Source organism: Trachypithecus francoisi, unplaced genomic scaffold (genome assembly GCF_009764315.1).
Source record: "Trachypithecus francoisi isolate TF-2019V2 unplaced genomic scaffold, Tfra_2.0 Lachesis_group16, whole genome shotgun sequence".
NCBI lineage: Eukaryota > Metazoa > Chordata > Mammalia > Primates > Cercopithecidae > Trachypithecus > Trachypithecus francoisi.
In genome coordinates this window covers 93,871,201-93,898,657 of record NW_022681461.1, presented here as the reverse complement: position 1 = coordinate 93,898,657, position 27,457 = coordinate 93,871,201, and the positions used below count along the sequence as shown (strand labels likewise).

The 27,457-nt window shown below is 42.9% G+C and overlaps 1 protein-coding gene and 1 non-coding gene across 3 annotated transcripts in view; both read left to right on the top strand.

Annotated features, from left to right (window-relative positions):
• Nucleotides 1-27,457, top strand: part of UBE2R2 (ubiquitin conjugating enzyme E2 R2) — a 121,924-nt gene that overhangs the window by 46,775 nt on the left and 47,692 nt on the right. The gene's annotated exons all lie outside the window — the stretch shown is intronic.
• LOC117099502 lies at nucleotides 16,025-16,150 on the top strand. Its single transcript, XR_004443838.1, has one exon. It is a non-coding gene; the product is annotated as a U4atac minor spliceosomal RNA (small nuclear RNA).

Genomic DNA, 27,457 nt, shown 5'->3' with positions numbered 1-27,457 from the left:
TTACAGGCATGAGCCACCCTGCCTGGCTCCTTATGAGTTTATATGCTTTTTAAAAATATTCCCCTTACTGTCACTTTAGTAGGGTTTCAGAAGACAGTAGAGATGAGTACTTATGTTCATTCTAATGTGGTTAAACTGAAATTAGTGTTGACATTTATTTATTTATTTTGAGATGGAATCTCACTCTGTTGCCCAGGCTGGAGTGCAGTGGCATTCTCTCAGCTCACTACAACCTCCACCTCCCAGGTTTAGGCGATTCTCCTGCCTCAGCTTCCCAAGTAGCTGGCATTACAGGTGTGCACCACCACACCCGGCTAGTTTTGTATTTTTAGTTGACGGGGTTTCACCATGTTGGCCAGGCTGGTCTAGAACTTCTGACCTCAGGTGATCCACCCACCTTGGCCTTCCAAAGTACTGGGATTATAGGTGTGAGCCACCATGACCAAGTGTTGACTTTTAAATTTTAAATTAGAAAGTGTTACTTACTGTGATAAACTATACTTGAAAATCATATTTAGTTATTTGTAGGGTAATAATGTTACTGTGGAATAATGTAGCTGTGTGTGTGAACAAGTGGCTGATTAGACTGCATGGTTAACCTTTATGCTTTTAAGTGCATAGAAATTGACAAATTGTTGAGTGGCATGTGAACTGTTTTGCCTGTAGTTCTTTGAGAGTTTATTGTTCATTTGTCCTTTTTTCCCCTATTTTTTCAGCTAAGCTCCTTAAGATGGAAGTTGTTCCTTAATAATGGCTAAAGCCCTATGGGAGTATGGTCTTTCATTTATTACACATAAGTTAGAAAGTCCTTATTACTGTAAGGCCAAGATGCTAACTTTATGAGGCCCCAGTTTCTCCTAATCAAAAGTTCTTTTCCCCACCTCACAGAATAATCACATATAGTAAAAGCTAATTTATCCATTCCTGAAGGTAAAATACTTATTCACTTTCACATATCTCTATATAGTACATTACTGGATGATGTAAATAACAATTGTTTTTCACTGTATCCTGAAGTACCCTAGAATCTTCTTAGGAAGACTAACTTAGATTCTGAAGGGTAGCTTGCCATTATCAAAAGATAGTGCTCCATACTCTTGTGTCTCAGGAGAGACAGGAGACATCTTCTTTCTCATCTTTACATTCTAATCGGAAATTAAAGAAAATAGGAAGGTAGAGAACAGGTGAGAACAATAAGTGTATTTTGTTAAGCACTTGGTTTCTTTGAATATTTTTAATCTGTAATACAGATGTTAAATTTGTTTTTTCCTCAGACGGTGTCTCACTTTGTCAGCCAGGCTGGAACGCAGTGGCATGATCTTGGCAAGGCGCAGCTACAACTTTCCAGGCTCAAACAGTCTTCCCATCTCAACCCCCCAAGTAGCTGGGATGCACCACCACACCTGGCTTTTTGTATTTTGCTAGAGATGGGGTCTCGCCATGTTGCCCAGGCTGGTCTCCAACTCCTGATAGAGCCCAAGCAATCCTCCCACCTCAGCCTCCCAGAGTTCTGGGATTACAGGCATGAGTCACCATTGCCAGCCAATATTAAGTATTTGAATTAGAATCAGTGCTAAATCATTGCATTCTACTCTAGGACTATGCCTGTTAATAGTGTATTCTCTTTACATTTTAGTTTATGGAGGATTTCTTTTTTTTGTAGATGGAGTCTCACTCTTGTCGCCCAGGCTGGAGTACAGTGGCGTGATCTTGGCTCACTGCAACCTCTGTCCCTCTGGGTTCAAGCGATTCTCCTGCCTCAGGCAGGAAGATCACTTGAGTATAGGAGTTCGAAGCCAGCCTGGGCAACACAGTGAGATCCCATCTCTACAAAAAATTTAAATAAATAATGTGGGTGTGGTGGCCTGTAGCCCTAGCTACTTGGAAGGCTGAGGTGAGATGATCTCTTGAGCCCAGGAGTTTAAGGCTGCAGTGAACTATGATCATGCCACTGCATTCCAGCCTGGGTGACAGACTGAGACACCCCACCCACACCTTACCCCCTCCCACAATCGTTAACCCTGTGTTAAGTTTTAAAAAGCAGGCCAGGGTTGGTAGCTCATGCCTCTAATCATAGCACTTTGGGAGGGCAAGGCGGGCGGATTGCCTGAGGTCAGGAGTTTGAGACTAGTCTGGCCGACATCTCTACAAACCCCATCTCTACAAAAAATACAAAATACAAAAATACAAAAATTAGCCAGGCATAGCCTATAATCCCATCTACTCAGGAGGCTGAGGTACACGAATCTCTTGAACCTGGGAGGGGGAGGTTGCAGTAGGTGGAGGTTGCAATGAGCTGAGATTATGTCACTGCACTCCAGCCTAGGCGACAGAGTGAGACCCTATCTCAAAAATGTTTGAACAAGCTAGTCTTCAGTAATTAGGTAATGACTGTCTTCTCCAATTTTAATTTTAAAGGATCTATTTTGTGTGCTTTTTCAAAAGCGATAATGTATTTAAAGTAAACTTGAATGTTATTTGATGGAGTAAAATATGGATTGATTGAGAGGGTTTTAAATCTTTTCAGTCTGTTGTTTCTTTTCCAAATGACTGTCCCCAGAGATACCATTTGTTGCTTCCCTCCCTCCCTTCCTTCCTTCCTTCCTTCCTTTTTTTTTTTTTTGACGGAGTCTCACACTGTCACCCGGTCTGGAGTGCAGTGGCACGATCTTGGCTCAGTGCAACCTCTGCCTTCCAGGTTCAAGTGATTCTCCTGCCTCAGCCTCCCAAGTAGCTGATATTACAGGCACCTGCCTCCATGCCCGGCTAATTTTTGGTATTTTTAGTAGAGATAGGGTTTCACTATGTTGGCCAGGCTGGTCTTGAACGCCTGACCTCATGATCCACCTGCCTCAGCCTCCCAAAGTGCTGGGATTACAGGTGTGAGCCACCTGCCTGGCCTGTTGATCCACTTTAATAGTGGGTAATAAAGCTTTATTGCTTATCATTTGGTATGATAAACAACCAAAGTTAGTGATTTTGATTTCTTCTTTATTCTCTTTTGCCTTTGCCATCATTATAACCCAGACTTTTGCTCCTTCATATCTGGTAGTTTAATTTAACCCCATTCGGTTGTCATGCATACCTCATATCCAGAACTTCTTTCGTTATGTTAGCCCCTGCTTAAGGATTTGGGAGTGTCTTTCCCTGGTGACTAAATTAGACAGGACTGCCAAAAATAGTATAGGCAAACTGCTCATTTCTTTTCTTGTCAAAAAAATATATGTTTGACATATATTTCTCTCTTTGGCTCAATTATATGCTGTGTGCTCTCATTTTTTCCCACTAGTATACAAAAAAATGCTATCCTATATTTTTAAAAAGTTGCTGACACACTTTGCTTATAGGAGTGGTTTTCTAGCTAAGCTTCTCAGAATCCTCAAAAATCTATGAATAGTCTGGTAAGTAGTAGAGTATGTTTCTTCTTTTTGGCTTGTGTCCTTTGCCTGTTTTATTATAGAAGGGTTTGTCTTTATGTCTTGATTTAGAAACACTCATATAACCCTTTGAAAAAAGTTTTAGGCCGGGCACGGTGGCTCAAGCCTGTAATCCCAGCACTTTGGGAAGCCAAGGCGGGCAGATTACGAGGTCAGGAGATCGAGACCATCCTGGCTAACACGGTGAAACCCCGTCTCTACTAAAGAATACAAAAAACTAGCCGGGTGATGAGGCGGGCGCCTGTAGTCCCAGCTACTTGGGATGTGGAGGCAGGAGAATGGCGTAAACCCGGGAGGTGGAGCTTGCAGTGAGCTGAGATCCGGCCACCGCACTCCAGCCTGGGCGACAGAGCCAGACTCTGTCTCAAAAAAAATAAAATAAAATAAAAATAAAAAATAAAAAGTTTTAAATATTTCCCCCATTTTGTGGTTTTGCCTTTTTAAACATAAACAGTATGTTTTGTTATATAGAATTGTTTAACTTTTATTTTATAAAATTCATCTATTATTTTCTTTAAGGTTTTTAATTTTTGATGTCAAGCCTCAAAAAAGTACACTGGCGTGGTGGCTCACACCTGCTTTGGGAGGCCTAGCTGGGCAGATCATGAGGTCAGGAGATGGAGACCATCCTGGCTAACACGGTGAAACCCCATCTCTACTAAAAATACAAAAAATTAGCCAGGCATGGTGGCATGCACCTGTAGTCCCAGCTACTCAGGAGGCTGAGGCAGGAGAATCACTTGAACCCGGGACGCAGAGGTTGCAGTGAGCCAAAATTGTGTGACTACTCCTCCAGCCTGTGCAACAGAGCAAGGCTTCCAAAAACAAAAACAAAAAACAGAAAAAAAAAAGAAGAAAAAGAAAGTACATGATAGGCTGGGTATGGTGGCTCACACCTATAATCCTAGCACTTTGGGAGACCAGAACAGGTGGATCACCTGAGGTCCCAGCCTGGTCAACGTGGTGAAACCCTGTCTCTACTAAAAATACAAAAATTAGCAGGGCGTGGTGGTGTGTGCCTGTAATCCCAGCTATTTGGGAGGCTGAGGCAGGAGAATCACCTGAACCCCGGAGGTGGAGATTGCAGTGAGTCAAGATCAAGATTGCACTACCACTTACTTCAGCCTGGGGGACAGAGAGAGACTCTGTCTCCCCCCCACCCCAAAAAAAAGTGCATGGTAGATTTAGGGTTTTTCGTGAAAGATTTAGAAAGAATATAATTGATGTTTATTTTGTACATTTTGGAGTTGATATGCATTATCATTTTAAACTTATATTAAGGACATTCTCCTAATATGGGACAAAACTGATTACTAATTTTATTGGGTTTTGTTTGTTTGTTTTTTTGCGATGGAGTCTTGCTGTATCATTCACTCTGCTGGAGTGCAGTGGCGTGATCTCGGTTCACTGCATTCTCTGCCTCTCAGGTTCAGTGGATTCTCCTGCCTCAGCCTCCTGAGTAGCTGGAACTACTGGCATGTACCATCACGCCTGGCCGATTTTTGTATTTTTAGTAGAGATGGGATTTCATCATGGCTCACTGCAACCTCTGCCTCCTGGGTTCAAGTAAGATGGGGTTTCACCATGTTGGCCAGACTGGCCTCGAACTCCTGGTCTCAAGCAGTCCTCTTTCCTCAGCCTCCCAAAGTGCTGGTATTACAGGTAGGAGCCACCATGTCCGGCCTGATTACTAATTTTATCTGCTAATGTTCATATATATAAGTATGTGAGGTGTTAAAGATACCTCATTAATAAGGGCAGAAAGAAATGGAAAGAAAAAACTTCCTTGGCACTAGAATGTCTTCTTGTGATGGAAAGCAGACAGGCCTTTTAGCTTTGAACTCCTGTGTTCAGAACAGTTACCAAGGATGTCTTATCCTGACTGTGAAGGATCACATTTCTTAGATTAGCCATAACAAACCATTCATGAGTTATATGTATATAACACATGGTAATAATAATAGAAACTCTGAGAGCCTAAAATGCTAAATAATTCTGTTATTATTAATAATTGAATCAACTATTTAAAAAGTTGGTATGAAAGTAATAACATACTTTGAACCTTTTCAACTCTTCTGGAATTACTCCCACATTTCTAAATAGTCTTAATTTACTTTTTAAGAGGTGGGGTCTTGCTTTGTCGCCCAGGCTGGAGTGTGGTGTTGCAGTCATAGCCCACTGCTGCCACGAATTCCTGGGCTCAAACTGTTCTCCCGCTGAAGCCTACTGAGTAGCTGGGACTGCAGGCCTGCCACTAATCTCAGCTAACTTAAATTTTTTTTTTTTTTTTTGAAACAGAGTTTCACTCTTGTTGTCCAGGCTGGAGTGCAATGGCGCGATCTTGGCTCACTGCAACCTCCGCCTTCTGGGTTCAAGCAGTTCTCCTGCCTCAGCCTCCTGAGTAACTGGGATTACAGGCGTGTGCCACCACACCCGACTAATTTTTATATTTTTAGTAGAGACAGGGTTTCAGTGTGTTGGCCAGGCTGGTCTTGAATTCCTGACCTCAGGTGATCCGTCCACCTTGCCCTCCCAAAGTTCTGGGATTACAGGCGTGAGCCACTGTGCACGGCCAACTTTTAAAATTTTTTTCTAGAGATGGGGTCTTGACATGTTGCCCAGGCTGGTCTTGAACTCCTGGTTTCAAATGATCCTCCCACCTTGACCTCCCGAAGTGCTGGGATTACAGGTGTGAGCCACTGTGCCCAACTCCCTTCCTTCCTTCCGTCCTTCCTTCCTTCCGTCAGTCCTTCCTTCCTCTTGCTGTCACCTAGGCTAGAGTGCAGTGGTGTGATCTCAGCTCACTCACTGCAACCTCCGCCTCCCAGGTTCAGCGATTCTCCTGCCTCAGCCTCCCAAGTAGCTGGGACTACAGGCTTGCGCTACCATGCCCAGCTAATTTTTGTATTTTTTAGTAGAGATGGGGTTTCACCATATTGGCCAGGCTGGTCTTGAACTCCTGACCTTGTCATCTGCCTGTCTTGACCACCCAAAGTGCTGGGATTACAGATGTGAACCACCACGCGTGGCCTTCTAAATTTTTTTTTTTTTTTTTTTTTTGAGACGGAGTCTTGCTCTGTCGCCCGGGCTGGAGTGCAGTGGCCGGATCTCAGCTCACTGCAAGCTCCGCCTCCCGGGTTCACGCCGGTCTCCTGCCTCAGCCTCCGGAGTAGCTGGGACTACAGGCGCCCGCCACCTCGCCCGGCTAGTTTTTTGTATTTTTAGTAGAGACGGGGTTTCACCGGGTTAGCCAGGATGGTCTTGATCTCCTGACCTCGTGATCCACCCGTCTCGGCCTCCCAAAGTGCTGGGATTACAGGCTTGAGCCACCGCGCCCGGCCTCCTTCTAAATATTTTTAATGCCGTTTTTCATTTTTAAAATTTCTAGTTTGTTGTTAACTATCATACTTCCAATAAGGAAGATGAGGATTTCTCTCATTACTGTAACACCCCATGCCATAAACATACTCATTAGCTCCCCATATTTCCAGTAGTTACAGTTTTGGTTTAGACTAATTTTCAGTGTTTACATTAATATGACTATGTAAATAATAGTTCCAGTTGAACCATGTCATACACCATTATTACCTTTTCTTTCACATGTAGTGTAGTGTTTTGTTTTTTGTTTTTGCTGGAATTCCTCTTCATCCCTCCACATTTAGTTTTTTTTTTTTTGAGATGGAGTCTCACTCTTGTCGGCCAGGCTAGAGTGCAGTGGAGCGATGTCGGCTCAGTGCAACTTCCATTTCCCAGGTTCTAGTGATTCTCCTGCCTCAGCTTCCTGAGTAGCTGGGATTACAGGTGCCTGCCACCACACTCGGCTAATTTTTGAGTTTTTAGTAGAGATGAGGCTTCACCATGTTGGCCAGGCTAGTCTTGAACTCCTGACCTCAGGTGATCTGCCCACCTCAGCCTCCCAAAGTGCTGAGATTATAGGCATGAGTCACCGGCGCCTGACTCACATTTAGTTTTCTAATGTGCTCATCAGTAATTCATCCCTGAACTCTCTTTAAATACACATGATTATCATATTTAACTGGAATGTAATTAATTTTTTTTTTTTTTTGAGACAAGAGTCTTGCTCCCTTGCCCAGGCTGGAGTGCAGTGGCGTGATCTCAGCTGACTGCAACCTCCACCTCCCAGGTTCAAGCAATTCTCCTGTCTAAGCTTCCCAAGTAGCTGGGACTACAGGTGCCTGCTACCACACCCAGCTAATTTTTGTATTTTTAGTAGAGACAGGTATCACCTTGTTAGTCAGGCTGATCTCGAACTCCTGACTTCAGGCGATCCACCCACCTAGGCCTCCCAAAGTGCTGGGATTACAGGCATGAGTCACCGCACCCAGCCAACATTTTTAATTTGATCAAAATATGTGAAGGTAGAAAGGTGTATGTGTCATAAATATACCAATTGGTGGATTTTCACAAACTGGGGCATCTGTGTATCTAGTCCTCAGATCATGAAAAAAGAAAATTGTCGGTACTACAAGAAGTCCTTTCTTGTGTTCTCTTACAGAACTGTCTTCCCACCTCCCAGGATAATCCCTATCCTAATTTCTAACAGTATGAATTAATTTTGCTTATTCTTGAATTTCATAATAAATAGAGGCATATTGTATGAATCTCTTTTGTGTCTGACTTCTTTCTCATATATGTTGATGTGATTTATCCACATTATGTGCAGTTGTAGATCATTTGTTCTCATGCTAGGTAGTAATATATAAATGACTCTTCCACTTTATCCATTCTCCTATTGAGGGTCATTTGGATAGTTTCAGATTTTGTCTGTATGTGTATTCCTATTTATGAACATTCCAGTTTTTGTATTTTGGTGAAAATATTTATTAAGGAGTGGACTTTTTGAACTTGGGGTACATATATGTACAGGTGTAGTAAGATTGCCAGTTTTCTAAACTGGTTGTACCTGTTCTACATTCCCATTAGCACTATATGAGAGTAATGGTAGTTTTGCATCTTTGCCAGTCTTTTTCATTTTAGGTATTTTGCTTTTAATTTGCATTTCCTTGATGACTAATGACACTGAACACCATATTTACTGAATTTGTTTATTGGCATTTAGATATCCTGGTTTTTTTTTTTTTTTTTGAGACCGAGTCTCGCTCTGTTGCCCAAGCTGAAGTGCAGTGGTGCGATCTCGGCTCACTGCAACCTCTTCCTCCCAGGTTCAAGTGATTCTCCTGTCTCACCCTACCGAGTATCTGGGACTACAGGCGTGTGCCACCACACCCAGTTGTTTTTTTGATTTTTAGTAGAGACAGGATTTCACCATGTTAGCCAGGATGGTCCTTGATCATCTGACCTCGTGATCTGCCTGCCTTGGCCTCCCAAAGTGCTGGGATTACAGGCGTGAGCCACCGCTCCCGGCCCTTACATATCCTCTTTTGTGAAATACCTGTTCAAGTCTTTTGCTCATTTTTTGGTGTTTTTGTATTTTCCTTATTCGTAGGAGTTCATTATATACTGTGCGTATTAAATCATTTGTTGGATTGTGTGTGTGAATCCATATACATGTATTGTGAATAACTTCTTCCACTCTATGGCTTGCTCGTTTCCTGTTATAATGATTTTTTTGATGAAACAGAAGTTCTTGGTTTTAGTAAAATCAAAATTATCAATGTTTTCTTTTATGGATATTACTTTTTGTGTCCTGTTTTAAAACTTTTGTCCCCTCCAGTGTCCTAAATATTCCTATTTTTTGTGGTGGTAAAATATATATAACATAAAATTCACCATTTCAGTTTTAAGTGTATAATTCTTTGATATTAAGTGCATTCATAGTGTTGTGCAGCCACCACCATCATTCATTCCCAGAAATCTTTTCATCTTCCCAAACTGAAGCTCTTTACCCTTTAAACAGTAACTCCTTCTTCCCTCCTCTCTTCGGCCTCTGGTGGCCACTATTCTATTTTCTGTCTTTCTGAATTTCACTATTCTAAGTGCCTCTTATAAATGGAATTATACAGTATTTGTCCTTTTGTTACTGGTGAATTTCAGTTAACACAGTTTTCAAAGTTCATTCATGTTGTAGTATGTGTCAAAATTTTCCTCCTTTTTTTTTTTTTTTTTCTGAGACAGAGTCTCGCTCTGTCGCCCAGGCTCTGGAGTGCAGTGGCGCGATCTCAGCTCACTGCAAGCTCCGCCTCCTGGGTTTACGCCATTCTCCTGCCTTAGCCTCCTGAGTAGCTGGGACTACAGGCGCCCGCCACCTCGCCCGGCTAGTTTTTTTTTTTTGTATTTTTTAGTAGAGACGGGGTTTCACCGTGTTAGCCAGGATGGTCTCGATCTTCTGACCTCGTGATCCGCCCGTGTCGGCCTCCCAAAGTGCTGGGATTACAGGCTTGAGCCACTGCTCCCGGCCTAAAATTTTCCTCCTCTTTAAGGCTGAATAACATTCCACTGTATATGTTGCCACATTTTGTTTATCCACTTATTCATTGATAGCTACTTGGGATGCTTCTATGTTTTTTTCCTTCTTTTTCCCCCCTCCCTGGTATTGTGGATAAGCTGCCCTGAATATAGGTATGCAAATATCTATTTGAATCCTTGCTCTTCATCATTTTGGGCTATGTACCCAGAAGTGGAATTTCTGGATCATATGATAATTCTGTTTAATTTTTTTTTTTTTTTAAGAGATGAAACTTTGGTATGTTGCCAGGCTGGAATACAGTGGCTATTCACAGGTGTGGTAATAGTGCACTGAGACCTCAAATCAGGGGCACAAACAATCCTCCTGCTTTAGCTTCCTGAGTAGCTGGGACTACAGGCTTGCACCTCTCTGTGTCTGGCTGGTGTCTAGTGTACAAGTCTTTTGCTTCCTTGGTAAAGTTTATTTCTAAATATCTTTTTCTTTCTGGTGCAGTTGTAGATGAAATTGCTTTAATTTCTATTTCGGATTTGTTGTTAGAGTATAGAAATGCAGCTGATTGTTTTGGGTACTAATGTGGATGTTGATTTTGAATCCTGCCACTTTGCTGAATTTATGATTTCTAACAGTTTGTATATGTGTGTGTATAATCTTTAGGATTTTCTATGAAGAACATCATGTCATCTTCAAGCAGAGGTAATTTTACTTCTCTCCAATTCAAATGCTTTTTGTTTCTTTTTCTTGCCTCATTGCTGTGGCTAGGACTTAAAGCATGAAGATGATCTTTTGTTTTCTTCTAGAAACTTTGCAGTTTTAGTTGTGCAGTTAAGTCTATGATCTAACTGTAAATACGTGAGACAAGAGTCAAGGTTATTTTTTCTATATAGAAAGTATAGAATGTAGATACCCAGTCAGTCCAGTGGCATTGAAAAGACTATCCCTGAACAAAGGCACCACTGAATTGTTGTAATATTAGTCTGGTTCTGGATGCTGTCTTCTATTCCATTTGGTTGTTTGGCCTTGCACCAATAGCACAGTCTTTTTTTTTTTCTTTAAGACAGAGTTTCGCGCTCGTTGCCCAGGCTGGAGTACAGTGACATGATCTCGGCTCACTGCAACCTCCGCCTCCTGGGTTCAAGTGATTCTCTTGCCTCAGCCTCCCAAGTAGCTGGAATTACAGGTGCCCATCACCATGCCCAGCTAATTTCGTATTGTTTACCATCTTGGTCAGGCTGGTCTCAAACTCCTAACCTCAGATGAGCCGCCCTCCTTAGCCTCCCAAAGTGTTGGGATTATGGGCGTGAGCCACTGCACCCAGCCAGCACAGTCTTAATTACTATAGCCTTATGATGTCTTGAAATCCAGCAGTGTATGTCCGAATTTGTTGTTCTTTTTCAAGATTGTTTTGTTTTGGTTATTCTATGGACTTTGCATTTTCATACAATAAATAAATACGTATTTATAAATTTTGGTATCATCAGTTTCCATATAGAAAACCTGCTGGAATTTTATTGGAATTGCAGTCAATTTGTAGATCTATTTCGGGACAATGAACAACTTAATAATATTGAGTCTTTCAGCCTATGGAATGTGTTGTATATCTCTCTGTTTATTTGGGTCTTTAAAATTTTTCTTTTCGGTGTTTTATAGCGATTACACACATATCCCTATAGATTTATTTCTAGGTATTTGTTATACTACTGTATGTGGTATTTAAATTTTTATATTTTATTTTATTTTATTTTATTTGAGATGGAGTTTCGCTCTGTCACCCAGGCTGGAGTGCAGTGGCACGATCTCAGCTCACTGCAGCCTCCACCTCCTGGGTTTAAGCAATTCTCCTGCCTCAGCCTCCCGAGTAGCTGGGACTACAGACATGTGCCAGCACGCCTAGCTAATTTTTTTTTCTTCTTCTTCTTCAGTAGAGATGGGGTTTCACCATGTTGGCCAGGATGGTCTCGATCTCCTGACCTTGTAATCTGTCCACCTCTGCCTCCCAAAGTGCTGGGATTACATGCTTGAACCACTGCGCCCGGCCATAATTTTTCCTTTTTTTTTTTGAGACTGGGTCTCACTGTGTCGCCCAGGCAGGAGTGCAGTGGCATTAGCTCACTGCAAGCTCCGCCTCCTGGGTTCCTGCCATTCTCCTGCCTCAGTCTCCTGAGTAGCTGAGACTACAGGTGCCCGCCACTATGTCCTGCTAATTTTTTAAAATTTTTTTAGTAGATACGGGGTTTCACCATTAACCAGGATGTTCTCAATCTTCTGACTTCGTGATCTGCCTGCCTCGGCCTCCCAAAGTGCTGGGATTACAGGCGTGAGCCACCGCGCTCAGCCCATAATTTTTATTTTTAACACTGCCCCGCCCCCTTTTTGCTTTTGGAGACAGTCACGCTTTGTCGCTCAGGCTGGAGTGCAGTGGCGTGATCTCAGCTCACTGCAACCTCAGCCTCCTGGGTTCAAGCAGTTCTCCTGCCTCAGCCTCCCAATTAGCTGGGATTACAGGCACATGCCACCATGCCCAGCTAATTTTTTTGTGTTTTAGTAGAGACGGGGTTTCACCACGTTGGACAGGCTGGTTTTGAACTACTAACCTCAGGTGATCCACCCACTTCGGCTTCCCAAAGGGCTGGTATTACAGGTGCGAACCACCATGCCTGGCCAAAGACCCCCTCTCCCCACCCCATTTTTTTATAATATGAATTCTCTCCCTTTTTGGCCTCCTGTTCTTATTTTACGGATTTTATATCTTAACATTCTGAGAACATAAATTATATTTTTTGAGAGTTTTTTTTTTTTCCTCCAAGGTGTTTTGTTTCCTTTTGTGTTTGCCTCTAAGAATTTCTGGAAATCCATCTTGTTTGTTCATATTTAAGAGTCAGGTACTGAAAAGCAGATGAAAAGTTCAGCCCTGTGTGAAAGGCAAAATTTGTGAAGTGTTTAATGTTACTGTATGGTAATCTGACTGACTGGGCTGATATGTTTGGGAGGCCCCCATCTATTATTGTTTTGTGTGTTTCCTCTATGGGAGATGATCAGCTACTTTAGAGAGGAATCTGTTCTCCTGCATGGTATGTATAGAGGTTTGATTGCAAGTGTTGGAAGAGACAGGTGGAAAAAGGGAGTCTAGGATCTTACAATTCTGTAGTTAGATTTTTTTCTCTATTTTGATTTGTTTCCTGACCTCTGTGTTTCTGGTTTCGTTGTGACAGAGTAAACCTCTAGTCTTTAGTCTGGTGTGGGCTAGTCCTTGATTAGCCTGGGATAGAGGGTCTGTCTACAATTTTTTTATTTTTATTTTATTTTTTTGAGACAGAGCCTCACTGTGCCACCCAGGCTGGAGTGCAGTGATTCTCCTACCTCAGCCTCCCAAGTAGCTGGGATTACAGGCATGTGCCACCACACCCAGCTAATTTTTGTATTTTTAGTAGAGACAGGGTTTCACCATATTGGCCAGGCTGGTCTTGAACTCCTGACCTCGTGATCCGCCCACCTCGGCCTCCCAGAGTGCTGGGCTTACAGGCGTGAACCACCGTGCTTGGCCATCTGTCTACTCACTTTTGACCAGTCCATCAATTAACCAGCATTATTTGCTGTCAGTGCCTCCGGTTGATGAGTTTTTCCCTGGTTCTGTGGAGAAAGTAAGCCTGTTCCTTGGTTTTCTGACCACAGTCTGGTCTTCTAAATTATTTACTACATATTTTTCTGGTTTCCAACTTCCAAAATTTTGTTTCTTTTGGGTCCTCCCATTTGTCCTCATGGGTCTGTGGGTTTAAAAATAAAAATCCCTTCTCTGTAAACTTAGTAAACCTAGTTTGTGAGGAGGCAGTAGTAAATATGTATGTTCACATGTTTTTTTTTTTTACCAAAAGTCCAAATGTTTTTTTCTACTGTTCCATTACCCTGCTGTTGGTCCTCTAGCATTTGTTTTTGGGAGGAAATGGCTTTACTTTCCAAGCTGAAAGAAACATTTTTTAATTACTGCATTAGAAAGAATACAGAGGAGGCTGGGCTTGGTGGCTCAGGCCTGTAATCCCAGCACTTTGGGAGGCCAAGGTGGGTGGATCACCTGAGGTTAGGAGTTCGAGACCAGCCTGGCCAACATGGCAAAACCCCATCTCTACTAAAAAATATAAAAAATTAGTCCGGCATGGTGGCATACGCCTGTACCCCAGCTACTTGGGAGGCTGAGGCAGGAGAATTGCTTGAACCTGGGAGGTGGAGGCTACAGTGAGCTATCGTGCCATGGTATTCCAGCCTGGGTAACAGAGCAAGACTCTCTCAAAAGCAGAAAACAAAAAAGAATGTAGAGGGCCAGGCATCATGGCTTACACCAGCACATTGGGAGGCTTAGGCAGGTGGATTGCTTGAATCCAGGAGTTCAAGACCAGCCTGGGCAACATGGCAAAACTCCACCTCTGCAAAAAAATTTTAAAAAGCCGGCTGTGGTGACTCACATCTGTCTGTGGTCCCAGCAACTCGGGAAGCCGAGGTGGGAGGATTGCCTGAGACTGGGAGGCAGAGATTGCAGTGAGCTGTGATCATACCATTGCACTCCAGCTTGGGCAACAGAGCAAGACCCTGTCTCAAAACAAAAATAAAGGTTGGGCGCAGTGGCTCACACCTGTAATCCCAGCACTTTGGGAGGCCGAGAGGTCAGGAGATAGAGACCATCCTGGCTAACACGGCGAAACCCCGTCTCTACTAAAAATTAAAAAAAAAAAATTAGCCGGGCATGGTGTTGGGCACCTGTAGTCCCAGCTACATGGGAGGCTGAGGCAGGAGAATGACGTGAACCCCAGGGGGCGGAGCTTGCAGTGAGCTGAGCTGGTGCCACTGCACTCCAGCCTGGGGCGACAGAGCGAGACTCTGTCTCAAAAAAAAAAATAAATAAATAAAAAATGAATAAAAATAAAATAAAATAAAAAATACAGAGAACTATCAGTATTGAGACTATAATAAAGTCTCCTTTTTAAGGTCTGTACTTTTTAGAGTCTAGTAAGAGCACAGGGATTTCCTGTTATTTATATTTCATTTTTATTTTGAGATAAGTATTATAGTAATTCTAAATTAAACTTTTTTTCCGGGTTCAAGCAGTTCTCCTGCCTCAGCCTCCCGAGTAGCTGGAATTACAGGCGCCCACCACCACACCTGGCTAATTTTTGTGTTTTTAGTAGAGATGGGGTTTCACTGTGTTGGCCAGACTGGTCTTGAACTCCTGACCTCGTGATCCGCCTGCCTTAGCCTCCCAAAGTGCTGAGATTACAGGCGTGAACCGCCGCCCCCGGCCCCTAGACTGGGGTTTTTGATTAAGATTCATAATTTTGAGACAGGATAGTTCCCTTGAACCCCCTTCGCGGGTGGAACTGGGGTGGTTCGTTTCACTCCGCCCTCTGCTGGCCACTATTGGTGGGAGGGAGCGTGGGAGCAAGTGAGCCAGTGCGGGAACTGGAGCGAAGTGGAACGAACGAACCAGCGGGTCGCTACTCTGGTAGGTGCAGGCTCTGTGAGGGCCCTCAGCAGCGTCATAAGCATGTCACAACCAATGCTCTTTCAGCTCTGCAGTCCAGGGCCTGCCAAGTGCCAGCCAGCTCGGTGGGGGGTCAGTCAGGATGGTGGCCCCTGTCCTTTCGGCACCCAGTTCTTGTTTGGTGTCCAGGAAGAATCAGGTCACACGAACTGTTTGAAAGGTGATGAATGCAGAAGACTTGATTGAACGGTGGGTGGCTCTCAGCGGAAAGGGAGGCTGGAAAGGGGATGGGAAGGCGATCTTTCCCTGAAGCCGAGCTGTGTCTGGCAGGCCCCTGTCTGAAGCCGCACTGTCTGAAGATAGCGGAAATTTTCCGTAGTCTCCTATGCTCAAGCTGCTTGTACCCTTGACACTCAGCCGCTTGTGTTGCTCTGCCAGCTGAAGTCTTTTATGGGCACAGGACAGGGGCGGAGCAGGCCAAAAAGGCAACATTTGGGCTGGAAAATAGGGTCAGCTGTTTTCCTTTAGGGCAAACTTAAGGGTGGGGCTTAGCCAGGATCCCAGCCCTTCTGTCAGTTTGACCTTAAAACCTGCAGCACATTATATAGCCTCACTAGGGGGGATGTGTGTATACACACTTTTCTTTCCCACATGCTATTATTGAACAATTTAAAGATTTGTAGTTGGCAGACTTTTGACACGTTCAGCAAGTTAATAAGAAAGCATGTTTTAACCACCCTTTTCTTGGGGTTGCGCTACTATCCAAGAAGTGCATAGTGAGGGCAGCACTACTAATGCCTACACAGCACTCCCACCTCAGCTGGAGCTTTGCTTTACCTTGGTGCAATTTTTGGAAAAATGAAAACCTGCTCTACCCTCCCCCCCAAAAATATGTCTTGATTGCGTTTGCTGATGTTAGGTTGGAAACATATCCTATGGCAGATGTGAGCTGATGACAGAGCAGAAAAACTCAGCAGTGGGAATATCCTCATTTCACACTAAATCCAGGCACAAATCCAAATACAACAGTAAATACTATATTTGTCATCAACTGAGCTATTACCGAGTACAATTATATTTAGGACTAGGAAACTTTTTCACCTATTTAATAGTATGTTAATAAATAGGTAGCAGGAATAATTGGGATATATTTAATTATTCATATGTAATTGTTTTTTGGCCAGGCATGGTGGCTCATGCCTATAATCTCAGCACTTTGGGAGACTGGGGTGGGTGGATTGCTTGAGCTCGGGAGCTCAAGACCAGCCTGGGCAATATGGCAGAATCCTGTCTCTACTAAAAATGAAAAAAGCTAGTTGGGTGTAGTGGTGCAGCCCTCTAGTCCTAGCTACTTGGGAGGCTGAGGTGGGAGGATCGCTTGAACCTGGGAGGTGGAGGCTGCAATGAGCCCCGATTGTGCCACTGTACTCCGCCAGGGCGAGAGACCCTGTCTCAAAACAAACGAAAACATAAGTATTTTTTTTTTGTCATTGTTGAAATCCCATCTGAAAATAATTAGTAGGATAACAAAATTTATTTAATACTGCACATTGGGGGTTATCTAAATTTTGCTCCAAGTCAGTTTATACCTGGTTTTATGTATTTACATACACAATGTTTTATTCATTTATTTATTTTGAGACAGAGTTTCGCTCTTGTTGCCCAGGCTGGAGTGTAATGGTGTAGTCTCGGCTCACTGCAATCTCTGACACCTCCTGGGTTCAAGTGATTCTCCTGTTTCGGCCTCCTCAGTAGCTGGAATTACAGGTGCCTACCACCACACCTGGCTAATTTTGTATTTTTAGTAGAGATGGGGTTTTCATCATGTTGGCCAGGCTGGTCTATGGAACTCCTGACCTCAGGTGATCCATCCACCTCTGCCTTCCTAAGTGCTGGGATTACAGGCGTGAGCCGGCACATAACGTTTTTTCATGACTTTATGGTTATGCGTTTTAGGATATATCTTTCTTTGCCCAAATATTTTTTATTTATTATTATTATTATTATTATTATTTGAGACAGAGTTTTGCTCTCGTTGCCCAGGCTGGAGTGCAATGGCGTGATCTTGGCTCGCTGAAACCTCCACCTCCTGGGTTCAAGCAATTGTCCTGCCTCAGTCTCCTGAGTAGCTGGGATTACAGGCATGTGCTACCACGCCCAGCTAATTTTTGTATTTTTAGTAGACAGTAGGTTTCACCATGTTGGTCAGGATGGTCTTGAAGTCTTGACCTCATGATCCGCCCGCCTTGGCCTTCCAAAGTGCTGAGATTACAGCTGTGAGCCACTGTGCCCGGCCTCATTTTTATTGTTTTGAGATAGAATCTTGCTTTGTCACCCAGGCTGGAGTGCAGTGGCATAGTCTCAGCTCATTGCAACCTCTGCCTCCTGGGTTCAAACAATTCTCCTACCTCAGATTCCCCAGTAGCTGGAACTACAGGCTCATGCCACCATGCCCAGCTGCTTTTTGTACTTTTAGTAGAGATGGGGTTTCACCAAGTTGGCCAGGCTGGTCTCAAACTCCTGACCTCAGGTGATCTGCCCACCTCGGCCTCCTTAAAGTGGTGAGATTACAGGCATGAGTTACCATGCCCAGCTTTTATTTTTATAATGTGCTACGTTTGGGGAGAATAGGAAACCAAGGAAAGTTATGATGAGGGTACATTAAATTAAAAAGAGAATCTTGGGAGGAGCCAGGAAGTATGAGAAAGAGTGAGTACAAAAGTTAGAACATTAGGAGAGAGTGAAATTGGAGAAGCCCAGGAAATAAAGTGGTTCAAGAAGACAAAGTAAATGGGAAAATGCTTTTTGGTAGTCATAGATGACTAGAAAATTATTCCTCAATAAATAGGTCATATGCATTTATGTCTATATCTTTTTAACTTAATTTCACAACTAAGTGATGAAATGATGCAGTTAGCTCAATGGCTGACATATAGTAAACACTTAATGAGTATTATTTATCACTACTTCCACCTGGCATTGTTCACTTACTCCCTCAATATAGAAAACTGAGAGTTGTCCTTGAATTTTTCCTTCTCCTCAATCCCAATGTCGAATCAATTACTGAGTCTCATTCACTATACTTCCTATATGTCTCAAAAATACATTTTCTTGTGTTTATTCCAACTGCCTCTGTCTTTGCTCACATGTGTAAGCCTTTCTGCATTATTTTTCCCTTTGCCTGTAAGGCACCTTGGCCTCAGTACTTGGCTCAAGTAGCACCCCTTTGTAAATTTTACCTGAATGTCTCAGCCAGAATTAGGCATTTATTTCACAGTGCTCTTTTAGCAACTAGTAGAGATTTCATTTGAGGCACTTAATTTGTAGTCATTTATTTGCATTCCTGTCTTTTAATTTAAACATAGCCATTCAGGCATAGTGTTCTAAATATGTTTGTTTCCTACCTCCCATATTGATACATGGTAACATGATTGGTTTTCAGTTAACAATATGTTGATAAATTGAATAAGTGAAAATATTTACATAAATAGTGTTTATATAACTAAAAATAGGTGTCTGATGAGTTTGGTGATTTCATTGAGGGTACACTTAGTCCATTGTCAGGGTGAATTGAAACTTTAAAACTTAATTTAAATAGGATACACTTGTGAGTGGTTCAAGCATTTTAGGGAGGACATATGTGGTAATGGTACAGAAATATATTTTGGAGGTACTTGTTCTTTTTACTTTTTTTTTTTTTTTTTTTTGAGACGGAGTCTCGCTCTGTCGCCCAGGCTGGAGTGCAGTGGCCGATCTCAGCTCACTGCAAGCTCCGCCGCCCGGGTTCACGCCATTCTCCTGCCTCAGCCTCCCGAGTAGCTGGGACTACAGGCGCCCGCCACCTCGCCCGGCTAGTTTTTTGTATTTTTTAGTAGAGACGGGGTTTCACCATGTTAGCCAGGATGGTCTCGATCTCCTGACCTCGTGATCCGCCCGTCTCGGCCTCCCAAAGTGCTGGGATTACAGGCGTGAGCCACCGCGCCCGGCCTCTTTTTACTTATTTTTAATTCTATTTGTGATGGACTAGGGGACGTACTCGTTCTTATGAGTTTGCTTATTAGTCAATAAAGATGTAAGGAGTTGCCCGAAAAAGAGCCTCTCAAGATTGTAATTAACTTCTGTAACAATTGCTTCTATTGAGGTGTGATGTCTCAGATTCATTTCCTATATTTCTTTTTTTTTTTTTTTTTGAGACGGAGTCTTGCTCTGTTGCCCAGGCTGGAGTACAGTGGCATGATCTTAGCTCACTGCAACCTCCACCTCCTGGGTTCAAGCAATTCTCCAGCCTCAGCCTTCTGAGTAGCTGGGACTACAGGCGCATGATACCATGCCTGGCTAATTTTTTGTGTTTTTTTAGTAGAGACGTGTTTTCACCGTGTTAGCCAGGATGGTCTCAATTCTTGACGTCGTGATCTGCCTGCCTCGGCTTCCCAAAGTGCTGGCATTATAGGTGTGAGCCATTGCGCGTGGCCTATTTAATATATAGGTCAAATTCAAAACTTTACCTCATGAATAATTTTTTTTTAAAGACCTTTTTTTTTTTTTTTTTTTGAGACGGAGTCTGGCTCTGTCGCCCAGGCTGGAGTGCGGTGGCCGGATCTCAGCTCACTGCAAGCTCCGCCTCCCAGGTTCACGCCATTCTCCTGCCTCAGCCTCCCGAGTAGCTGGGACTACAGGCGCCCGCCTCGTCGCCCGGCTAGTTTTTTGTATTCTTTAGTAGAGACGGGGTTTCACCGTGTTAGCCAGGATGGTCTCGATCTCCTGACCTTGTGATCCGCCCGTCTCGGCCTCCCAAAGTGCTGGGATTACAGGCTTGAGCCACCGCGCCCGGCTAAAGACCATTTTTTAGCTGGGCATGGTGGCTCAAGCTGAGATTACAAGCATGAGGCACCATGGGAGACTGAGGCAGGAGGATCTATTGAGTCCAGGAGTTCGAGACCAGCCTGGGGAAACATGGGGAGACTGTCTCTACCAAAAAAAAAAAAAGTTATCTGGGCATGGTGGTGTATACTTGTAGTTCCAGCTATTTGGGAGGCTGAGGCAGGAGGTTCACTTGAGCCCAGAAGGTTGAGGCTGCAGTGAGCTGTGATCTAGCCATGGCACTGGACTTGGTGACAGAGTGAGACCTTGTTTCAAAAGAAAAAGACCCTCTTTCAGAGCAGTTTTTAGGTTAACAGCAAAATTGAGAGGAAGTTACACAGGATAATTTTTTTAAATGGTAAACTTCAATATTTAAAAATTGAGGCTCCAGGCATGGTGGCTCACACCTGTAATCCTGGCACTTTGGGAGGCCGAGGTGGGCGGATCACCTGAGGTTAGGAGGTCAAGACCAATCTGCCCAACATGGAGAAATCCCATCTCTACTAAAAATACAAGATTAGCAGGGCATGGTGGCACGTGCTTATAATTCCAGATATTCAGGAGGCCGAGGCAGGACAATTGCTTGAATCCGGGAGATGAAGGTTGCAGTGAGCCAAGACGGTGCCATTGCACTCCAGCCTGGGCAACAAGAGCGAAACTCCATCTCAAAAAAAAAAAAAAAAAAAGGATTTAGTGTGTGTGTGAATTTGGTTAGCAGATACACTTCAGTACACTTGCTTAACAGTTTCAGAAATAAATGATTAAGATTTCATAACAGGCCAGGCTCTGTGGCTCATGCATGTAATCCCAGCACTTTAAGAGACTGAGGCAGGTGGATCACTTGGGGTCAGGAGTTTGAGACCAGCCTGGCCAATGTGGTGAAACCTCATCTCTCCTAAAAATACAAAAAGTAACTGGGTGTGGTAGCAGGCACCTGTAATCCCAGCTACTCGGGAGGGTGAGACAGGAGAATTGCTTGAGCCTGGGAGTTGGAGGTTGCAGTCAGCGGAGATCACGCCCACTGCACTCGAGCCTGAGCGACAGAGCAAGACTCCGTCCTAAAAAAAAAAAAAAGGAAGAAAAGGAAGATCTAATATCATAGATACTACTTTCACTTCAGTGGATCTGTAGGTAAATGAAAGGAACTTTTCTGTTTAATTTTGTGCTGCTGTTTTTTCCCCCCACCTCTTAGCACAGCAATGATGAAATGTCTCCTAGGTCATTTAGGGCTGGACAACCAACTGTGACTTCTAGATATAATGAGCTATTACTAAGTTATTATTTTTACAGTTTAACAGATAGCATGATTAAGCAAAAGTTTATTAATAACTTGAATAAAAGGTTACTGCAGAAAGAACCAGTGCTTATGTATATGCACTGTATAACTGCAAAGTAAAGATGGTAATTCCACACGTGACCTAAACATAAGACTCCTTAAGGCTATCAGACTTCCTAAGGAAGTTGAGTTATAACTCATAGATCTCATCTGTACACAATTTTGAATGAAAAATATCCTGTAATTTCTATTAAAACTTTTTTTGAGGGGGAGCAGGTCTCATTCTGTCAGGCAGGCTGGAGTGCGGTGGTACTGTCATGGCTCACTGCATACTTGACCTTCTAGGCTCAAGCGATACTCCTACCTCAGCATCCTGAGTAATTGGGACTGTAGGCTCAAGCCGTCATGCCTGGCTAAGTTAAAAAAATTATAGTGTGTGTGGAGACTGGGCTTCACCAGGTTGTCCAGGCTGATCTTGAACTTCTGGGCTCAAGCGATCCGCCGCCTTGGCCTCCCAAAGTGCTAGGGTTTCAGGCATGAGCCAACCGTTGTGCCTGGCCTAAATTTTTTTTTTTAAAGACAGAATTGCGTTCTGTTGCCCAGGCTGGAGTGCAGTGGCATGATCTCTACTCACTGTAACCCCTGCTTCCCAGGTTCAAGCGATTCTCCTATCTTAGCCTCCCAAGTAGCTGGGATTACAGGTGCCCGCTGCCACGCCTAGCTAATTTTTGTGTTTTTAGTAGAGATGGGGTTTCACCATGTTGGCCAGGCTGGACTCGAACTCCTGACTTCAAGTGATCTGCCTGCCTCGGCCTCCGTAAGTGCTGGGATTACAGGCGTGAACCACCGTGCCCAGCCTTAACTTAGTTTTTATATTTTCAAACTTGAGTGTGTCATTCCAGATGTCAGTTTTCAGTGCAAAGTGTATAGACCATTGTATAGAAGATTCACAAGTGAAAAGTCTTTTTTCAGTTTATAAAAATAATAACATGTTCATTATATCAGTCATAAAGAAGTTATAATAGTTCTTTAAATGCCCCATTCTTCCTCCGTTGCCCTTTGTTCCTGAGCTAATCATTGTTAATGGTTAGGAATGTGTCTTACTGTCTTTTTAAATATATGCACAATGCATATGAAGAATTATATGTACACACACATTGTTTTTATATATGTATACATATTTATTATTATTATTATTTTTTTTTTTCTTTTGTAGAACTGATATGTTGCCCAGATTGGTCTCAAACTCTTGTCCTCAGGCAGTCCTCCTGCCATCCCCTTCCAAGGCCTCCTGGGATTACAGACATGAGCCACTGCACCCAGCCTGTTTTTTTAACAGATAGATAGATGGATGGAGCATAATTATTTTAAAATAGCATCTGCCTATATACTGCTTTGCCTTTTTCACTTAACACGTCTTGAGTGTATATTTCTGTGTTGGTATGTATTGGTCTAGCACACCTTTTATAAAGGCTACAGAGTGTCAGAGGATATTACTACTGCTTAGTATGTCACAAAGCTGAGTTTACTGCTTACTTAAGTAAAGAGGGTATTGCTGATCAGTTGATCTCTTTTAGACCAGACTTATTTTACATGGGGTTTTTGAGAAGCCTGAAGTTCAAGGATTGGTCGATACGAGCATGATGGATTGGCATTCACTGTAGAAGCATGGTTGCTTGGGTGAGACAGTTATTGATATACTTGGTATTCAGAAATGCGTTCATTGAAATGACTGTATTCCCAATTGGCTAGCTTTCAGAAACAAGGGGCTATCAGTAGGGGGTATCACTGATAGGTTTACTTGCAAAAACATGGTTACTGAGTGAAGTTGTTTAAGTGGATTTAAAATTGGTTATTGTGGTTCTATAGCTATAGAGCTGTTAGGTATTGATTAAGCAATTTAAAACTCATTCTGGTGGCTGTTTATGTTACCATGGCTACAGAACAATCAGTCTTTTGCTATTAGTGTGGGAACTCGTTTTATTCTTGCAGAGATTGAAGATTGTCTAGCTCTTTACTACTGTTGTTGATTCGTATTGAAGATGAGGTTTAATATTTTTCTCCTTGAAAGTGAGGTGTGATTTTTAAATTCATGTGTCCACAAGCATCTTCATCCAAAGGGACAATCATTTTTCCCTACATTATTTTAATCCTTTCCATAGTTATTTGCAATTTTTAAAATTGTCTTCTGAATAAACATGTTCTAATCTGTATCATTGATCTACTTGTGTGTCATTTCATCATTTAATTGTTTTAGCTTTATAGGATGTTTCTCCATCCACTGGGAAAAATTCCTTCCTATTGCTTTATATCAGAAATGTTATTTTCATGTATTTTTGCTTTCACATGAACTTTAATTATTAGAGACAAAATCTTGCTTTGTCAGCAAGGCTGAAGTGCAGTGGTGTGGTCATAGCTCACTGTAATCTTGAACTCTGCTCAAGTGATCCGCTCACCTCAGCTTCCCAAGTAGCTCGGACTATAGATGGGTACCACCATGCCTAGCTAAATTTTTAAAAATGTTTTTGAAGAGAGTGTTGTTATGTTGCCCAGGCTGGTCTTGAATTCCTAGGCTCAAGTGATCTTCCTGCCTTGGCCTCTCAAAGTGCTGGGATTACAGGTGTGAGCCACCACACCTGGTCTCACATGAACTTTTAAATCACCTTGCCATGTTCCATCATCTTCACTTGGTTAATAGTTGCACCGATTGTATCATAATGGTGTGATTATGCTGGTTATGCAAAACACCCTAACACTTAAAAAAGTAATTATATATTAGTTTTTTTGGTTTTTTTTGTTGTTGTTGTTTGTTTTTGAGGCAGAGTCTCACTCTGTCACCCAGGCTGGAGTGCAGTGGCCCAATCTTGTCTTACTGCAACCTCTGCCTCCTGGGTTCAAGCGATTCTTGTGCCTCAGCATACCAAGTATCTGGTATTACAGGCACGTTCCACCATGCCCAGCTAATTTTTGTATTTTTAGTAGAGACGGGGTTTCTCCATGTTGGCCAGGCTGTTCTTGAACTCCTCACCTCAGGTGGTCCATCCGCCTTGGCCTCCCAAAGTGTTGGGATTAAAGGCGTGAGCCACTGTGCCCGGCCTAGTCATCTTATTAAAAAGGTTTTTGTATCTGAAATTTTCCATTATACGAAAGTAGAAGTAGGGGTATGATAAACTATGTACCCATTACTCAGCTTCCATAAATAACTCATGGCAAATCTTGTTTTATCTTTATCCTACTTACCCCCTCCTCCATTTTATTTTGTAATTAATTTCTACTTTTCATTTCATTTGTGAAAATTTCATAATAGTTTTTTGTTTGTTTTAAGATAGGGTCTCGATCTGTCTCCCAGGCTGGGGTACAATATCAGGATCATAGCTCACTGCAGCCTGGAACTCCTGGGTTCAAGCGATCTTCCCACTTCAGCCTCCTGAGTAGCCAGGACTACAAGCGCACACCACCATGACTGGCTAATTTTTTTTTTTTTTTTTTTGAGGCGGAGTCTCGCTCTGCCACCCAGGCTGGAGTGTAGTGGCCGGATCTCAGCTCACTGCAAGCTCCGCCTCCCGGGTTCACGCCATTCTCCTGCCTCAGCCTCCCAAGTAGCTGGGACTACAGGCGCCCGCCATCTCGCCCGGCTAGTTTTTTGTATTTTTTAGTAGAGACGGGGTTTCACCATGTTAGCCAGGATGGTCTCGATCTGCTGACCTCGTGATCCGCCCGTCTCGGCCTCCCAAAATTACAGGCTTGAGCCACCACACCCGGCCATGACTGGCTAATTTTAAAGAATTTTTTTTGTAGAGTTGAGAATCTCACTATGTTGCTGAGGCTGGTCTTGAACTCCTGGGCTCAAGCTGATCCTCCCACCTCAGCCTCTCAAAGTGCTGGGATTATAGGCATTAGCCACTGTACCCAGCCTCAAAATGTATTTTTAAAATACGTTTTATTTTGTTTTACCTTTTTTTTTTAATTGGCCAGGCTGGTCTTGAACCCCTGACCTTGTGATCCACCTGCCTCGACCTCCCAAAGTGCTAGGATTACAGGCTTGAGCCACCGTGCCTGGCCAAGTTTTGTTTTACCTTTTTTTTTCTTTTTTGTTTTTGAGACAGAGTTTTGCTCTTGTTGCCCAGGCTGGAGTGCAGTGGCACTGGCTCACCACAACCTCCACCTCCCAGGTTCAAGCGAATCTCCTGCCTCAGCCTCCCTAGTAGCTGGGATTACAGGCATGTGCCACCACACCCGGCTACTTTTTTGTATTTCTAGTAGAGACAGGGTTTCTCCATGTTGGTCAGGCTCGTCTCAAACTCCCGACCTCAGGTGATCCGCCCGCCTTGGCCTCCCAAAGTGCTGGGATTACAGGCATGAGCCACCATGCCCAGCTGTTTTACTTTTTAAAAAACTTTAAATAAAAATTACTACAGCACCAACTAAATAACATATATTTTTGAGACCTAACTGTAATACTATTATCACAACTAAAAAAGCTCATAATTCCTTGATATCCAATCAATGTTTACGTTTCCCTTGTTCTCATAAATTTAGTTTGTTCAAATCATATCCTGAAATTACTAAGATCTATAATGGGTAAGAGCAAATTTTCTAATATGTTGAACTTTATTTTCCCTTTTACTTCTTGTGGAAAATACTTTAATATTTATTAATGCTCCTGAATACAATGAAAATGATTTAACCTTTGATTTGATGATTTATGATTATCTTGGAGCCAGGCATGGTGCCACACCCTTGTAGTCCCAGCTACTCAGCAGGCTGAGGTGGGAAACTCACTTGAGATCTTGAGTTTGGGCAAAATAGTGAGACTCTGTCTCTAAAAGATAAAAAATAATTGTGTCTTGGGATCCATTTTTGAAGGTTCTCTTAAAATTTGTGTATGATTCTCATGATAACTCCCTAGGGTCAGTGTTTTACGCCATTTTATATAAAAAGAAACTTGAAATCTAGAGATTTAAATGAATTGACCTAAGGTCAGAGGCCTAGCAAAGACAATGCTTAGAATTGTGCCTGACAAATAAAAATAGAAAAATGTAAATTAAATAGTCAAGAATCATGCCAGGGCTACAACATAGGACTACTGATTCTAGTACCTTCCCTTCTTCTTTTAAAATTGTTATATTCTGTGAATATAACTGAGATGGTATGAGATCTCATATTCATATGTTTACAGCAAGTTATATCTTATTTATTTCATAAAATTTCAAAAAGGAAAGAAATTTCAGTGACAAGTTGGCTGACATAGGAGCATTAATATGTATATGAGGTAATACATAGATAACTATAGGTCACCATATACATGTGAAATAGTATGTTTAAATTGTTGGCCGGGTGCGGTGGCTCAAGCCTGTAATCCCAGCACTTTGGGAGGCTGAGACAGGCGGATCACGAGGTCAGGAGATCGAGACCATCCTGGCTAACACGGTGAAACCCCGTCTCTACTAAAAAATACAAAAAACTAGCTGGGTGAGATGGCGGGCGCCTGCAGTCCCAGCTACTTGGGAGGCTGAGGCAGGAGAATGGCGTAAACCCCGGAGGTGGAGCTTGCAGTGAGCTGAGATCCGGCCACTGCACTCCAGCCTGGGTGACAGAGCGAGACGCCGTCTCAAAAAAAAAAAAAAATTATTAATAAGGGCTGCATGGTGGCTCACACCTGTAATCCCAGCACTTTGGGAGGCTGAGGCAGGTGGATCACCTGAGGTCAGGAGTTGGAGACTAGCCTGACCAACATGGTGAAACCTCATCTCTACTAAAAATACAAAAATCAGCCAGGTGTGGTGGCGTGCGTCTGTAGCTACTCGCGAGACTAAGACAGGAGAATTGCTTGAACCCAGGAGGCGGAGTTTGCAGTGAGCTGAGATTGCACCACTGCACTTCTGCCTGGGCGACAGAACGAGACTCCGTCTCAAAAATAAATAAGTAAATAAATAACAGTTAATAATGTTCTGAAAACTAAGTAAAATAATAGAGATAGAGAGAAAATTGTATAATCTCAGGGAAACATTACAGCAGGATATTCCCCC